Source organism: Ochotona princeps, chromosome 6, assembly GCF_030435755.1.
Source record: "Ochotona princeps isolate mOchPri1 chromosome 6, mOchPri1.hap1, whole genome shotgun sequence".
Classification (NCBI taxonomy): Eukaryota; Metazoa; Chordata; class Mammalia; order Lagomorpha; family Ochotonidae; genus Ochotona; species Ochotona princeps.
The window spans coordinates 4,801,101-4,816,707 of record NC_080837.1 but is presented as its reverse complement, the minus strand read 5'-3'; the positions used below and the strand labels follow the sequence as shown (position 1 = coordinate 4,816,707).

Below are 15,607 nucleotides of genomic sequence, written 5' to 3'. Positions count from 1 at the left end.
GAATTTACTCCTCAGCCCACAACAATAGGATTTTACCTTGACATCAAAGCCAAGAATCTTACACCAGAGGCCCCTGGATCTGAAAACAAACTTCAGGATATCCACAGACCTCAATGGGAAAGATGTATCCTTTCCATCTTTTCTCCAACCCCTAAAATGCTATTAGACCTATCATTATAATTTATTGGACATTGTGTTAAATAAGCATTTTTATCACAACTAGTTTAACAACAATGTTTGAATATAATTTGCTCCCTTTGTAATTGCTAAGTAGGTGGCAAACTCCCATCTCTCACACCCTTCTGTGGTAGGAGTTTGCCACTTCCCCCATAAGCAAGTGAAGCCAGAGTCCCCAGAGTCCAGGTTGAACATCAGGTTAAACATCTGTTTAACCTGCTCAGCATCAGCAGAAAGTGGAAGTGTACTGGGTGATCTCCCAGTGAAAAGTGAGGAAAAGCTATACAGGGTCAGGGACTAGGTTTGGAGTAGTTTGTTTCATAGGAAGAATTGCCAGAATATAATCTGCTGCATGAACCTAGGGTACTAAAGTAAGAAAACCTATAGCACAGGACAATTGTTAAGCACACCTGAGCAGTGGGCCTAAGGATCTCGCTAGCAAAGACTGGGAACCTTGGGCAGGGCACTGGGAAGGCCCCAAAGGAGACTAAAGAGCTGCTTTTGCGAGCTAGACAATCTCCAGGCAGAAGGTCCGAAGTGTCAAGCTGTTCCTTTGACACTGCATGGGTGCTGGGCAGCCAGAGATGAGCTACAAAAGAGCATGCTCATTTTCAAGCACAATTTAGGAACACAAAGCTGCCAGAATTACTAGGTTCAAAAAAGCAAACTGTTTTTCATCCACGGCCTCTCAGAATAGAATGCTCAAAGTAGAAAAGATTCTGAGGCCCAAGATCAAATCTGGGGTACAGCAAGCTGTAGCAGGTTTCGGGGGGAGGGTGCTGCTGTGGTCTCCTTAGGAACAGTTCCTTTCCAGGTTTCCCCTTCATGATCTTCCCCCCACAGCTTTTCCTGTACTTGTCCACAAAACCTGCATGTCCCCAGGGATTTTTTCCTCTGTCCTGAGCGATTCCTTCTTCAATCACTCTAAAATCTATGAATCACAAAATCAATCTCCTTCTTTACTATCTCTCTCTGTCAAATTCCTACTTCCCTCTAAGAATTGTAAACAGATGTGTAACTCCCCACTGGACTACAGCAAGAAAATCTCAAGCATTTCAAAATCCTATCTCCCATTCTACAAGTTCCTTCTGTACTTGAATATTACCTGAAAACAACCAGCAACTGGGGCTCGCACCATGGCAAGGCAGTTTAAGTGTTAGCCTGCTGCACTGGCATTCCATATGGGTGCCAGTTCCAGTCCCTGGCTGCCCCACTTCTGGTCCAGCTCCCTGCTAAAGTGCCTGGGAAAGCACTATTCCTTCCCTCCCTGGTCTCCTGTATATGCGTAGGCTATCCAGAGGAAGCTCCAGGCTCCTGAGTACCTGGAGTACCTGGAGTACCTGGAGTACCTAGAGTACAGCCCTGCCGATTGCAGCCATTTGGGGAGTGATCTGGCACATGGCAGGATTTCTCTGTCTCTCCTCTCTCTGTAAGTAAATCTCAAAACAAAACAACATCATCACCGTGTAATTATCCAACCAGGGAGTCGTTCCTGATTTCTGTTCTTTTCTCACTCTCTCCCCATCCTACCACCAATATTTAACCAGTCACCAATTTTTACAGATTCTGCCTGTTAAAATTCTGTGGAGTCTACCCCTTGTCAAATTCCCTCCTGTCTGGACTACAGCGCCTTCCAAGATGCCTCTCCATTCCAAACCATCCTCCCTACTACTACCAAAACCACCTTCCTAGACTACTAGCCATGTTCATCTTCTGCTTACCATCTTACTATCTGCCATCTTCAATGGCTCCCTGTCGAAACCCTTGGACATAGCTTACAAGTAGATACCCTTTACAAGTAGATACTCTGAAAGATTCAGCCCTTTCCTACAAACTGTGCCCACATACCATTTCTTCTAACCATGCCAAAAAATACATAGGATGTAGACCCACAGTGGTTTTGAGAACATATTTTTCTCTCTGCCTAAAATGCAGTGCCTCCAATTATGAATTATGAATACTAAGTACTTCTCTGTGTAATGACTTAATCCAACAATTCAAGAGTGCCCACTCTGGCAAGTGGAGCAGGCCACATGCCAGGCATACACCAAAAATGTGAAAAATGGGACTAACTTCTCCTCTGGAGAAACACAGTTTAGTAGGAAGGAAAATGATCACATTTCCAGGCCTCCAGATGGAAGGCAAATGGTGTGGTGAACAAATCTTTGGAGGAGACGGAAAACATTGTTACCAGAGAAAGTGATAGGCAGTGAGCTACACAAGCAGAGCAGATACAGCACATTACCCCGGAGCAGCAAGCTTCTCTGATGTAAAGAACTGCAAACATTCTAAATGATTCCAGGGAGGTTTAGCAGGTGGAATCTGCAGAAATTAATATACTTACAATAAGAACCCAAATTTACATGGAAATGCAATAATAATAAAGGACTCCTCGTAGGCCATTTGGGCTAAAGTGTCCACAGTTAGAAAACAAAGTAACAACCAAAGCAGAAGAGGAGCCCTGTTAGGTCAGAGACCCTCTGAGAACTGAGCAAGTCACACCAGGATTCTTGCCCAAAGCCATCCCTGGCTGTGTGACCAGAGAGGAATGCGGGACAATCAAAAAGCAGGAAGGGCCTTTGTTACAGCCAGCCCACACCTTAGTGCAGCCTCAACAGGAGCTTCAGGACTGCCAGAGCATAAGTTGTATGATGACCATAGAGTCTTGAGCAGACCTGTATTGGGAGCCAGGATAAAGCTACCCACCCTCACACAAAAGAAGGCTGAAGAAACTGTTACCATTGCTTTCAGTTCCTGCAGAGACAAGGAACCAGCAAAAGTGCTGACTTGCTCACAGAACATCAGCCCTGTGGCCACACCAGGAAGACGGAGAGAACTATGGGAATCCCTGGAGTACCTGAGGCCTAGGGATGTGATGTCCACGGAACGGTGGCTTTGGCCTGAGAAGAGGCAGCCCAGCAAGTGTGGGATGACAAGCCAGAAAAAGAACTACTGACCTTCTGTCTTACATCCGCATTCTGGCACCCAAATGCCCACAATACAGCCCCACATGCACATGACCCAGAAACTTAGCCTCGAGTTTTCAGGAAAAAATAATCTGGAACTGAGAAGGACAGCTGGATACAAACACTGCTTTACAAGGCCTTCATCTCCAACACGAACCCCAGGAATGTGAAGAGTGCCAGCTTGCAAGGCAGCTTCCTCCTCAAGGGAAGCCAAGAAGTGGCCTGAGGAGACATCAGATGGGCAGCACAATTCCTGACTGAAGCTCCTGGAAGCCTAAGGCTCTGCCAGCCTTGTTCCTGTATCAAGCGTCTGATGTAAGCCTAAACCTACGTATGGATGCAGTGTTTGACCCAGCTGCATATCAAAGAGACAAGGAAACAAATATAAACAGAATATCATTAGTCGGCTGAGGCTATCAAATCAAATGCCAGGGGCCAGTGGCTGCAACAAAAGAAACATGGTACCCACAGCTAGGAAGGCTGGGGGTGCAGGATTGGGATGATAGTGTGGTTGGATCTGGGAGGCTTCAGCCTCACAGGTGCCCACACCGGGTGGGGAAGAAAGGGAGAGTAAGCTTTCTGGTACTGCTGTTTATGAGGGTCCCAACACAGTCAGTACTAATGCCAACACCCCACCTCTGCAATCTCATCTAGCCCTAATTATCTTCCCGAGGCCCCATCTCCAAAAACCATCACACCGAGGGTTAGAATTTCCACACACACATCTGGGGAGGGAGCTGATGGGATGCATAAACATAAACTTTGTAAGAACCATTTTTTTTAAGTGCAACATTAGCCTAGGAGTAAAACATAGGAAAAAAAATCATACCAGAGGCACTAAGGGCTTTAATGTAAAAAATAATTTAGAAGAGAAAAAAAGGAACGTAGTGGGGGCCAGTGATCTAGTGCAGTGGACTAAGCTACAGCTTACGATGCCAACACCACACATCATAGCACTGGTTCAAGTCCCAGCTGCTCTGCTTCAAATCCAGCTTCCTACCAGCGAGCCTGGGAAAAGCAATGGAAGATAGCCCAAGGACTTGGGCCCCCTGCAATCTTTGTGGGAGATGTGGACTGAGTCCCTGGGTCCTGATATCAGCCTGGCCCAGTCCTGGTCATCGTGGTCATTTGGAGAATAACCCAGTGGGTGGAAGATCTCTCTTTCTCTCTTCAAAACACTGAAAGGCTATGAAGTGGACCAAATCCAAGACTGGTGAATGCCCTCCCGAGCTCATGCACCCATGACCTCCATCTTTTAATTTTTCAATTCCATATGAAGTAGAAAACAGATAACAACGTGAATTATTCTCATCTTTGGAGAGCAAATTATTTCTGTGTAGTTGTATCTATTTGAAAAATGTATTTCACCACTCCTATACAGAATAAAAATAAGTAGCAATTTGAATTTTCCTCTGAAACCAATCTCCTAATTCACTAATAAGTGAAATAAAATGGTTGGCAAGTGTTCACGTTGAATCCATAACAGAGTCATGATTATACCCACGTGAAACAACACCACCCGAATTCAACACCACTCGCTTATGACAAAGGGACGTCTCAGCAGTTACAAGGAGTGCTTTCCATCTGAGGGTAACATGATGCTGCACAGCCCAGTCCAAAAACTTTCTTCCTCAAATCAAGAACAAAGCAGAGATGTCTGCTTTTGTCACTCCTATTCAGTCTGGTACTAATGGGTCTAGTGAGTAAACTGAGACAAAGCAGACATTCAGACTGATTAGAAGCAAACTTGAGTGAACATATACACACACCACAGGTGTACAGCAAATTCAGAAAGAAAAACTACTAGAACTACAGAATAATGGCTAACATGCAATATTCAATACTCTTTAACAGTAACAAACTAGAAATGAAACGTTCTTAAAATGTCATTTAATAGCATCCACAGAACACAACAATGGTACACAAAAACAACATGTAGCTCTGAGGAATTAAAGCAGAGCTGGGTCAATGGAGAGGAAGACCATGTTCCCAGATTGTTAAAATGTCTACTCCCAGCCCAGTGCAGTAGCCCAGCAGCTAAAGTCCTAAGCTTGTACGCACCAGGATCCCATATGGTTTCCAGTTCTAATCCCAGCAGCTTCCCATCCAGCTCCCTGCTTGTGGCCTGGGAGAGCAGTAGAGGACAGCCCAATGCCTTGGTACCCTGTATACGTGTGGGAGGCCCAGAAGAGTCTCCTGGCTCCTGGGTTCAGATTGGCGCAGCCCCAGCCATTGCAGCCACTTGGGGAGTAAATCAGACAGAAGATCTTCCTCTCTGTCTCTCCTCCTCTCTGTATATCTGAGTTTGCAATAAAAGTAAACAAATCTTTAAAAAAATGAACTATAAAGAAAAATATTAATAAATTTTCTCATCAAAATTGAAACCTTTTCACTAGCTGCCTATTAAAGAAATGAACAGGCGAGACACAAACTAAGAGACAACAATGACAGTACACATACATGACTCACAACTCCTATCCAGAATAGGAAAGAATTATTCTAATATAGTAAGTATACTAATAACCCAGCTTAAAAATTGACAGAAACTGGGACAGGGGGTTCCTTTGTTCAATAGGGGTTGGGGTGGGGGTGCAGAGAATGTCTAGGAAGGAATGTGAGGAAACTTGTAGGGAAATAAAAGGTTCTAAATTTCCACCTCACTGAACTATATATTTAAAATACGTATTTTGTATCATAATTGTTTTAATCTTTAAAAGATTACAATAGATACTACTTTATCTACTGGATATATTATTTATTTGAAAAGCAAAGTACAGAGAGGAGGTAAAGCAGAGAGATTTTCTACCCTCTGGTTCACTCCCTGAATGGCCACAATGGCTGCAGCTAAGTCAGTTCAAAGCCAGGAGCCAGCAGCTTCTTTTATGCCACCCACATGGATACAGAGCCCCGAATACTCAGGTTATCCATAGCTTCTGTGGACACAACTGCAGGAAGTTGGATTAGAAGTACGGCAGCCAGGACTTGAACCCATGTCCATAGAGAATGCTGGCATTGCAGGTGTCGGTTATTCCTTGCTACACCACAGCCTCAGCCACCATTTTGTGCAAACCAGCAAATTTAAAAACTGTGAAAATGCCAAGTACTGAGGAGGCTAAAAAATAATAGCATCTCTCACACACTGAAAGTAGGGGAATAAAAAAAGTACAACTCCTTTCAAAATAAATTTTGTATTATCCTTTAACATTCATAACCCTATCAACCAGCAATGACATTCATAGAATTATCCCAACAAAATCATAGGATGGATTATTGCAGCACTACTGAAAACAGCAAACACTTAAAAACAGACTTTCTATTGATTAATCCCAGAAAGAAGTTGAGCAAGGACAAGCCCCACCTGCAATGCCAGCATCCCATATGGGTACAAGTTCGAGTCCCGGCTGCCCCATTTTCAATCCTGCTACCTACCAATGTGACCAGGTCTCTGTAACCACGTGGGAGATCCAGATGGAATTCTGGGCTCCTGGCTCCACCCTGGTCCTGCCCTGGCTATTTATTCACTGGGGATCAGGGAAATTCAAAGTCAAGATTGGGACTCACCAAAATACTAGCTATGTAAAATTATACTACACCAATGCATAAAATGTTCTTCAGATGTGAAAATGATTGAGGCAGGTTTATGCATATGCAAAAATCTGTCAAGACACAGAGGTTTACAAACCAAGAAGCAGAACAGTGAATTCTCACAAATTAAAACAAACTCAAAACACAGTTTTATGTACAAATTTCAAGAGCAAATTACCAGTGTCTTCTGAACACAGGGACAGTTATCTTAGGTCAAAAGACAACTCAATTTTCATGGTAAATATGTTTATCCAGTCTGAACTTCTGACCATGTATCTTTTCTATTTCTTTCAATTTGCATGAAGAGAAAAGTGCTGAAAACATTTATGTTGGGCCCAGTACAATAGCTTAGTGGCTAAAGCCCTCATTTTGCATACAATGGGATCCCATATGGGCATCAGTTTGTGTCCTGGCTGTTCCACTTCCCTTCCAGCTCCCTTCTGTGGCTTTGAGACCCTACACCCACATGGGAGACCAGGAACAAGCTCCCGGATCCTAGCTTCAGATCAGCTCATCTGTGACCACTTGGGGAATGAACCAGCAGATCAAAGATCTTTCTCTCTCTTTCTCTCTGTCACTTTGCCTTTCCAATAAACAAAAAATAAAACTTGAAGAAGAAAAACCATTTACATTTTTGGTAGGAAACCTCTCCATGCCCTATAGCAGTTATACTGGGCTGTGACTACACTTCTCAACTCACACAGCTCAGTTCTTATTGCCTGCAGAGCACTGCAACCAACCACAACTCTGACAAACCAAAATCCTCCCCTTCCACTTCCTTGGAAGAGGAAATGCCATGTGTTTCCTAATTCACACCCATAAATCTCCCTCCAGCTGGATGCACAGGCGCCTCCTTCCTTCAGAGCAAACACGTCTTGAGACAAATCTTGTATTCTGTGTGTGCAACCCTCCACCTGTGCAGGGAGCCTGTTCCATTGTTCTCCTCTCCCCATTTCCACAAACTTGTTGCCCCCTGGTTCCTTCTCACCCACCCCAGATGCCTGCAAGCTCAAGCCTCTCATATTAAGAAGTACCCTCTGCTCACCTCCATCTAACACCTTAAACTTACTCTTCCCACTCCCAGCTAAACTTCATCCAAGTGTAGTTTACATTCCTCAACAGTCTCCTCAGCTTACCACTCAGTGCATCCGATTCTGGCTTCTGTCCCCAGTGCAACTGAAACAAACACACAGGGCAAAACACTCTCTTGCTAAGGTCACGAAAAGATCTCTGTAATGCATCTGACACTACTGATTAATGTCATCACTCCTACAACTCTGATCCCTTCAATTATGTGACACTTTTCTATCTTGGCTTTCTACTAAGGACGGGAGACTCAAGGGGAATACCACAAGGTCTCTGAGTTAAAGAAGAACAGATGTTAAAGATAAGAGAACTACAAAGAATCACAAGACAGGGAAAAATTGCAAAGGCAGCAAGGTGGTCAGCTTCGCATGGGGAAATTGAGACCATTCAAAAGGAAGACGCTGGCACTGGGGTACACATGGCTGGCCTAGGAAATCTGATGGAGGATGAATGGTAGAGCCTACACGTTTTGGAATCTAGCAATCTGATTCAATTACTGATCAGTTCACTGAGAGTAACAGCCTCTACACTGTCGGACTGTTGAGAAGATTCAATGGAATATTAAATATAAAGCCTGGCTTATAAAGACCTCCATAAATGTTATAAATACATTTTCACGATAAAAAACAACCTGACAAAGGGCAGTAATGAAAAGCCCATAGTTAACATCACACTTGGTGTTGAAATTCTGAAGGTCAAGCAGAAGAAGACAAGGATGTATGTGTTTATCATTCCCTTCTACTTCTAAAGAGTTACCCAGGGGCCAGGCACCATGGCTTAATGTCTAAATCCTGGCCTTGCATCTGCTATCCTATATGAGCGGCAGTTCATGTCCCAGCTGCTCCACTTCCCATCCAGCTCCCTGATTATGACCTGGAAAAGCAGTTGAGGATGGCCCAAAGCCTTGGGACCCTGCACATGAATGGGAGACCTGGAAGAAGCTCCAGGCTCCTGGCTTCAGACAAACCCAGCTCCAGCCACCGCAGCCACCTAGGGAGGGAACCAGCAGAGAGAAGATCTTTGTTTCTCTTTCTGCAAATTTGCCTTTCCAACAAAAATAAAATAAAATCTTAAAAAAAAAAAAAAAAAAGAGCCAGAGTAGCACTCAGACGACAGAAAGAAGCAGAATTATCATTAGTCAAACATGGCACGATCTTACATTCTAAAATAATCTATTAATGACAATGAGAATAAATGTGCTCAGCAAGACTGCATGGTACTCTAGTGATGGATAATCAAAAAATATAATTTAAAAACTTCATTCAAAATACTATGGAAAATGATCTGGTAATACAGGAGTAAATTTAACCAAAGAATTCTAAGACACATACTGAAAATTACAAAACATTACAGAAAGAGGTCAGAAAAGATCTAAATAAACACAAACAAAAATTCAGAATTCAAAGACTGGAAGACTACAATAAAGATTCCAAATTTATTTAAACATTTATGACACGGATCCAACCCAAACCTCTCAACTGGATTTCTGACAGCAACTAACAAGCTGATCCTAAAATTCATATGGAAATACATGATATCTGAAAGAGGTGAGATGACCTTGAAAAAAAACTGGAGACCCCAACACGATAGCATAATGGTTAAGGTCCTTGCCTTGAACAATCCAGGATCCCATATGGGATGCCGGTTCTAATCCTGGCAGCTCCACTTCTCATCCAGCTCCCTGCTTGTGGCCTGGGAAAGCAGTCAAGGACAGCCCAGAGCATTGGGATCCTGCACCCGCGTGGGAGATCTGGAAAGAAGTTGTGGCTCCTGGCTTCAGATAGGCACAGCACCGGCCACTTGGGGAGTGAATCATCAGACGGAAGATCTTCCTCTCTGTCTCTCCTCCTCTCTGTACATCTGCCTTTCCAATAAAAATAAATAAATCTTCAAAAGAAAAAAAAACCTGGAGAACTCATTAACCGATTTCAACAACTTACTACAAAACTTGAGCAGTATGTGGTGCTGCCACAAGGACAGCCACAGAAACCAACGAACACCAGTGAGAGTCAAAAGGACAGGAATACCCTCGCATCTATGCTCAACTGTTGTTCTTTGAGGTTACCAAGATAATTCAGTACTCTGGGATAACTGAAGAGCCACACATAACAAATGAGGTTAAACCCCTGCATCTACCGTTTATTAATTAACTCAAGATAGAAAAGCAATAAAACTTCAAAGAAGAATTTTTAAATTTTAAGCATTTTTAATATGTACTTTATTTCAACAGCAGAGAGACGGAGTGGGTGTGCTCTCAACTGCTGATTTACTTCCCAAATGCCCTAACAACCAAGGTTGGCCATTAAAGCAGAGGGAAAAGAATTTCATCTGGATCGCACCATGTGGATGATAACGACCCAAGGACTTGGACCATCACCAGCTGCTTCTTAGGACGTGTATTAGTAGGAAACTCAAATTGAGAGTCGAAACCAGCACTTGAACTCGGGCTCTCCAACATGAAAAGTGGGCATCGCAACCAGTCTTATTAACCATTATGCCAAACATCTGTCTAGAAAATAATTCTTTAAAAAAAAAAGTATATTTACTAGTTTGAAAGTCACACAGAAAGACACCAGGGGCATAAGAGGCTCTTCCATCTACTGGTTCACTCCCCAAATGGGTACAATGGCCAGGGCTGAGCCAGGGTGAACTGAGCAACAAAGAGTTTCCTCAGGGTCTCCCACATGCGTGCAGGTGGCCCCTTAAGCACCTGAATTATTTTCTGCTGCTTTTCCCAGGCACACGAGAAGATGGATGGAAAGTAGAATAGCTCGGATTTGAACTGGTAACTGTAGAGCATGCCAGGATCACAGGTGGTGGCTTTCCTGCTTCCTCACAACATGGGCCCTCCGAGTGATTCTTTATGACCCTGAATTAGGCAATTTTTTTTAGATATACCAAAGATAAAAGCACTAAAAAGAAAAACTGATAAAATTGTGAACTCTTATGCTTGAAAAGATATCATAAAAGTAAAAAGACAATCCACAGAATGGAAGAAATATTTCTAAAATATGTATCTTAAAAAGAACTTGTATTTAGAATAATGTAGATACATATTTCTATTATATTTGTATCACATATAAATATGACACAAAGCTATATAACATGTGTAGACAAAAACCTAATTTGAAAATGAGTAAAGTTTAAAAAATGGGCCACACTATGGCTCAAAAGCCCAATGCTCCACCCTGAAGTGCTAGCATCCCATAGGGGCACTGGTTTGAATCCCAACTGCTCCATTTCGGAATCATCTCCCTGTTTATCGCCTGGCAAGGCAGCAGAGGATGGCTTACGTCCTTGGGACCCTGCACCCATGTGGGGGACTCAGAGAAGACTCCTGGCTCTGGACTAGCTCAGCTGCAGCTATTAAGACCCTTTGGATGAGTGAGTGGATGTGAGCTGTTTCTCTCTCCTTCTCTCTCTTAAGTGAATAATAAAATCTTAATCTTATTTGAAATCATTAAAAAAGCATATGCAAATAAATATATTCATGACAGCTTTCATAAATAGCCAAAAATGGAAACAACTTAAATACCTATCAATAAATATTTGGATAAATAAAATATAACATATATAATGAGAACTCAAAACCCGATCCATTAAAACAAAAAAAAAAACCTACATCCGATTTCTTTTGATCCAAACATAACCTCTTACAAGGGTTTCCCATACAAGGCTCGTCGGGGGTAAGTGGTGGGCTGCACAGCAGGCCTGGGCCACTGCAGGCTGTCCAGGGCATGGCAGTGCAGACTTGGCTCCCTCTGGTTGGCCATGTCCTTCAGCGGAGCTGCACTCACAGCCTCCCACTGCGGCCTCTGCAGGCAGAGAACACAGACGCTACTCCTCTGGGCTTTGAGTCCTGGCCCTTTCACCTTGCCCTCCAACCTGCCCTAGATCCAGGAGACCACAGGGACAGCTGGCTGGGGGCTTGCTCGGGAGTGGAGACAACTCTCAGCTCCAGTGCCAGTCCACCTGACAGAGCTATGCTTTCTCAGGGATAGACTCCCATTTATGCTAAGTGATTAAAGGTTTGACTGTTAAATTTGGCTCTTCAGTCTCTTAATAACCCACTTTCAAGATATCAGAAATTTTTCCAGCATAGCTTCTGATAGATGGAGAATTCCTCAGTCACAGAAAGAAATGGAGCACTGCTACATGCCGGAACATGGATAGCTTTAAAAACATTTTGCTGGGGCCTAAAACTGCAGCCTAAGCTTCCAGCTGCGGCGCCAGCATGGGCACTGCTTTAAGTCTCTGCTGCCTGCTAATCACCTGGGAAAGCAGTAGAGAATGGTTCGAGTCCTTGGGCCCTGCCACCCATGTGGGAGACCTGGATGAGGCTTCTGACTTCGGAATCGATCCAGCTCGATTGCTATGGCCATTTGGGAATGAACCAGTGGATGTAACTTCTGTCTTTCCTTTTCTCTGGGACTCTTTCTTTCAAAAAAAAAAAAAAAAAAAAACAGAAGAAAAAAAATGTAATAACATTGTGCTAAGTGAAAACAATTAATCACAGGATCCCACCTCCTGGATGATTCCCCTTACAGGAAATGCCCAGCACAGGCAGGCTGACAGACGGAAAGCAGATCTGAATCAGGGCTGACTGCTGATGCGTGCTTTTAAGAAATGAGGAAAACAGTCCCTAGGTAGATAGTGGTGATGGCTGTACACGTGCATAGACACAAAGCACCCAAGAATTCTATACTTTCAATGGGTGTGTTTTACAGAACACAGGTACTTCTCAGTAAGATTATTTTAGGAGCTGAACGACAATAGCTCCTAGTAGAACATGACTCAGATGGGAACATGGGAAAGGTGTAGGTTACAATGTTCTGCACAGGAATTTTCCTAATATCCATTGAGCAACGTGGAGATACTGAAAGGTTTTCAACAGTGACCTGTATGCTGCAATCTATCCAAAGAACAACTCACCCTGTTGACAGTGACAATGCTCAGACAGCAGCTGTGATCAAGGGAGACAGACCAGACAAGAGACTCACAATTGTCCATTGAAAAAAAAAAAACATGGAAATAACCTGAGGCCAGAGAGGTAAAAAAAAAAAAAAAGGCAAAGGGCTATGATTCCACCATTACAATAGAATGCTAACATCCAGAAGCTTTCTATGGTGATCAATGTCAACATTTCAATAGATATGCCCTTATTACATAAACCTCAGACGGAGGGAACTACAGAAAGCCATCAAGCCTGAGACAGTAATCAGCCCACTAAGGGAGTTGGCAGATGTTTCAGTCTATGACCTAACTGATGGAGACTGCCTTGCACTGTTTCGGTTTATAATGCCTCTGTCTGCTCAGCTGTGTGGTAGACAGCAGAAGTATGAACTCCATGCAATACAACGGTTAAACTCACTAGTGTTTCAGTCCAATACCTCACAAACTAAAAGTAAGCCTGACACACACCTGGCTCTATAATATTTGCTTTCTATTAGAATGTCCAAAGGAAAAGAGATTTGTTGCTGCCTTAAACTTTCCAGAAACAAAATTTTTCTCATTATAAAATTACCATGTATGATACATGTCTTCTTTTTTTTTTTCTGGTTTTTGTCAATAGTTCCCAACTCAAACTCTCCTCACAGGAGGCCACAGAAACTACAATTTCTTTTCTGCTAGGCGGGTCAAAGAAACTCTACTCTAGTGAGCTACCTTTGTCCACAGCAGATCATACGACCCTCCTCATTCCACAGGAGTCTTGCCCCATTCCTGTAGGAAAGAAGGCTGAAGACTCAACTGACTGGTTTCCCCAGTCAATCTGTTACTGGTCATACCCAAGCAAGGACTGCCATCTAAAGATGTGGGGGCTAGAGATGACAGTTCTGGGCACTGAGCAATCAACCTGTGGGATGTGACGCTAGCTGCAGGTGCAGCATCAGAATTCAGTTGAGTCAGATGACATCCAGCTGGCGCCTTCTGCTGAGGAGAGATCACCACACCTTCTGAGATCACAGTAGTGAACTGCGCAATGAACACGTGCGTACGTGCGTACGTGCGCGCACACACACACACAAATATGTCTTAAAGGACAAATGCATTCACAAAATATCTCACCTTGGATTTCTGCACAAACTGCAAAAACTGTCTACAGTGTAAGCTCCAGCTTAGGCGGATACCTGAAGTGAAAACAAAAGAAAAACACATGATCAATATGACTGTATTTTACAGGGAATCTGCACCTTTGACCCCTAACTTGACAATTTACGCTGGAAACTTTGGATTTCAAGTTGTTCTCTAAAAATCTGTAGAATGTCAAGAATTAAGAATGCCTGCCAGACTTTTATTGCCTCTGATTGATGTGGTAATTCTTGAAATAAAAAACTCATCACAAACATACACTATTTTTTTTTAAAAAAAGATTTAAAATACACACACACACACACACACACACACACACCTTCAATACACTGGTTTACTCCCCAGATGGCCCCACAACAGCTTGAGCTGAATTGATCCGAAGCCAGGAGCTTCTTCCGGGTGTCCACATGGGTGCAGGGACCCAAGCATTTGGGCCATCCTCCCCTGCTTTCCCAGGTCATAAGCAGGGAGCTAGAGAAGTAGTGCAGCCAGGATTCAAACCAATGTCCGTATGAGATGCTGGTGCCAAAGGTGGAGATTTTAGTCTACTATGTCATAATATCAGCCCCCAAAACACATGTTACATTAATAAGAGAGAGAAAAGGCTTTCTTCATCAGCTCTGTCTTCAAAAGAAAAATATTCTCTAAAAGTTTGTGCCCCTGTGTGTCCATCATGACTACCTGCTTCATGAAGAAGCATAAAATTTAAAAATCAGGTGTATGTGTAAATCAATAGCACATGTTTATAAAGTCTAAGTAAAAGGGAAAATCCAATGAGACACTGATGAATATGAGAACTGTTTCTCTATTTTGTGAAACAACCAAACAAAAACAAAGCAAACTTAAATGACACACCATCTTTCATCAGTGAAGTTAAGACTTACCACATGCATGCCCTCTTATAACTCAGACATGGCTTTGTGGTGTACTTGAAGCCACCGAGAATGGACAGAGCTGCGATGAGACATCCCAAGGCACAGGCTTTCGCAAACAGTGGGCAAGGCAGGCCTACCGGCTGCCACAGCAAGTGCGGAAGTTGGGGGTTATGTGCAACTTCTGGTCAGGCGAGTTTGCTAATGAGTCAGAAGGGAAGAGATCCCTTGCTCACATGTGCTACACATGCTGGATGAGCAGGAAATCAACTTTGCTGTATCAAGCTACTGAAACTTGGGGGAGCTTATTTCTGTAACATCATCCAGCCTATACAGACAGTAACCAATGATAAATAAAATACACATTATAATATTGCAATACAGAAAGTTACTTGAGACACTGCTCACGCCCATAGAAGTTGGTAAACACCATTCTGGAGAACAGTTTTGCAATATATGAGACCCTTGCAAAATTTAAATTATTTGATCCAATTAAGGTTTTCTCAGAAATCTGTACTAAATAATCAAAGTTCAAACAGAGAGGTATATCATAGACTCTTTATGACTTCTGCTAAGCTAGAAACAAACTAAATGTCTAAGTGATTAACAAGGTGGAATATGAATCAATCATTAAATTATGTATCCAACATGCTGAATGCCTACCAGGTTTACCGGGGCACTCTATGACCTACTCAATTCTCCCACGTATGCAGTTCCCTGACAGGCAAAACTAATTTACAACAGTAGAGAACAGTAGTTTATGCAGGGGTCAAAGGGGCAAGGAAGATCTGCTGGCAAAGGGGCTTATGAGAAGCTTTTACGAGTGAAGAA

General features: G+C 43.0%; 1 protein-coding gene across 2 annotated transcripts in view; it reads right to left on the bottom strand.

Annotated features, from left to right (window-relative positions):
• The window catches only part of PEAK1 (pseudopodium enriched atypical kinase 1), a 313,213-nt gene that overhangs the window by 242,031 nt on the left and 55,575 nt on the right, over window positions 1-15,607 (bottom strand). For both annotated transcript variants that reach the window (XM_058665498.1, XM_058665497.1), the window contains exon 2: window positions 13,881-13,942. The gene's annotated coding sequence lies outside the window, so the exon portion shown is untranslated. The remainder of the gene's footprint in view (window positions 1-13,880; window positions 13,943-15,607) is intronic.